Raw genomic sequence first — 2857 nt, 5'->3', positions numbered from 1 at the left:
GATAACAAATAACAAAGTTACTGAATTTTACAGATTTGCATTATACCGGTAAAACAGTTCTAGGCATGTCTTTATGAATATTCAATGAGTGAACTGATGATGTCATATCCCCACTTGTTCTTTTGTATTTCATTATATAAAATTAGGTTTATTCAAATATTTTCTACCAAGATCTAAGACAATTGGACAACTGATTAAGTGCATTAGTTATTTATTGCTGCAACTAATTTCATTATAATGGCGACACATAATTTACACCTGTATGAAAAAATGAAATAATTATGGTTTCATATAATAACATAAAAAAGAAAATGGGGATGTGACATCATCATGCATATAACTGTTTTCACAAAAAAATTGCTTAACTTTAAATTTCAATAACCTCGTTATCTGTTTTCCGATTTTGATGAATTTTTCAGCATTTTGCTCTGTGAAAACTACTCAATTTATTTAGATACAAATATCTTCAGCCTGGAGTGTCCCTTTAATTGCCTGTATTGTGAACTCCAGTATAATTTAAACTCTGATGTATAGTTCTGGTTTAAATATGGAGAGCTAATTGTGACACAAATTTCTAACAACAAGCACAGAAAAGAAGAAAGTAAATAGAGAGAACATACACATGTACAATGTAAACAAAGATTTAATATTTTTCAGCTTACCATAATTTCAGCACAGAGTTAGACCACGGTCATAGTTAAACTCGACTTCAGAATACAGGTCAATTGTCTACATCTATCTCAATTCAACTCTCCAAAAATCATTGTCTTATCTTCTAAGATTGCTTTGAAAGATTTCGTTCGTGCAAAAAGTTAATAAGGCAAAATTGAAATAACAATATATAGTTAACAGGTGGTTCTTGAAACTTATTCAAAAGTGCATTGATAACTGGATTTCAGAGTTGCTTTCAGGTATAGAGTGTTAACAAAGTATACTTTCCTCTTTTACCTCATATCATAAAAAATTATTTCTATATGATTATTGGTACTCTCAGTGTCTTATGGAGCATTGCAAGAAACTGTGCCATCAATTGCAAGTCATTTTGGGTCTCAAAATCAGTCATATATCTTGCAATTAATTACTGTACGAATTTGCAACTGATTGCTTCTCTGCTTCCTGCAACAAGGTATATAAATATTTGTATTTTAGGAAAATCAATTGTTGATCTATCGGTTGTTTATTTCCAACAAAATTTTCCAGTTGATCGCAAATGGGCAATTCCATAAAATGTATACGTCCGACCCCCTTTATATGGGACCTTCATGAAATTTTCTGTCTCTGATTCGTGTTCTGTTGACAGTCTGTAATGTTCTCAAAGGACCATGACTTGTTCAGTTTATGAAGTGAAGTAAGACCTGAGAAAAATGGGGGTCCGACGTACAAAAAGGTTAATCATTTTGTGGCATTGCCCAAATATTTTCTTGGAGCATGATTCCCTTAGCTTCAATATTTTAATATCAGATCATCACCATCAGTGGCTATTATCATACTGAATTAGCATGTGAAAATGTAATTATTCTGAATACTACATGAATCTATTATCAGAGCATCTGCCTGTCTTCAAATGAATTCATTTTGTATGGATTGTTGTCCGACGTCTCATAATTGAACTAGAATTTGATTTTAGTGAATTACTACATGTAGGGAGTTGGATGGTGACAGAAGAGTATTTTTTAATTACCTTTCTAATTTGTGAAGACCCGTTTTATTTCACCATATTAAAATTGTCATTATTTTGTTCTCTTCAGTAGATATTTTTGACAGATGTTTGCAGCCGCAAGATTGTCCTCTTTATGCAATTTATTACATAGATTAAAAAAACCCTTGTTTGATATCACACTATGTTGAAGAATTTTTCAAAGTTCTTCATCACTTGTTTTTGCAGCTTTTATCAAGAACAGTTTGAATAGAGGGATTTTTTGCTGAAATCCCTCTTAAGTTAAAAAAAATTGACAATAGTAATACTCTTGTGTTTAACTGAGCTTGAAAGTAGGAACAGGAAAAAAAACTGATTGAAATTTGTACATTGAATATGTTATACTCCAGAGCTAAACCTTGTTTAATGTGTGTGATTGTCTTTGCCAGTATTCATTTGTGTATAACTTTTGTGATTATGGTATGATTTATCCAATGTTATTGTTTCTCTAAACCTTGATAAGTTATAGTTTTTGTCTTGTAATTGATAACCTTGACCATACTTTCCATATACTACGATCCCAGTGCCTTTTCTGGCAGAGAATTGTGATCGATTCAATCAAACTTCACTTTGAATAACTGTTGACATTGTCACCTGAAATCCATATGACTGTTCAAAGTGTCTAAGTACGATGGGTACTTGCGTATCATTGTTTCAACCAATTAGATTGCTTTATTTGTGTACAAATATACAGTACATATCCATGCTTATTAAAACAAATTACCACTGATAGTATATATATATACATACATACATATAAACACTTTTGATTTGATTTGACTATATTTCACAAGTACAAACAAAAATGTGTAAACAATATCAGAAAACTAATGAGAATACAATCACACAAGACATAACAATTAATTCAAATTAAAGAAAATAGCGATTTGGAATCAAAGACAATTTAAAAGAGTGAAATATGAGGGAACCTGCACAAAAAAGCAAAGGGTCGTGTCATTGGATTCTGTTAAATCTCATTTACAAGTACTAGTCCTTTGATAATAATCTTGTGATAATCATTTATTCATTTACTCATTGCAACCATGACAGTTGGATTATTTAGTATTGTTAGTATTGAACCATTACGGAAATGGGGAATTCTTCTGAAATACTGAGATGAAACGTGCGTCCTTTCATTCCTTTCATAATCAAGTTTTATCT

The sequence above is a fragment of the Lytechinus variegatus genome, chromosome 11, assembly GCF_018143015.1.
Source record: "Lytechinus variegatus isolate NC3 chromosome 11, Lvar_3.0, whole genome shotgun sequence".
Lineage (NCBI taxonomy): Eukaryota > Metazoa > Echinodermata > Echinoidea > Temnopleuroida > Toxopneustidae > Lytechinus > Lytechinus variegatus.
The sequence above is the reverse complement of the archived record's forward strand: the minus strand, read 5'-3'. Positions refer to the sequence as shown.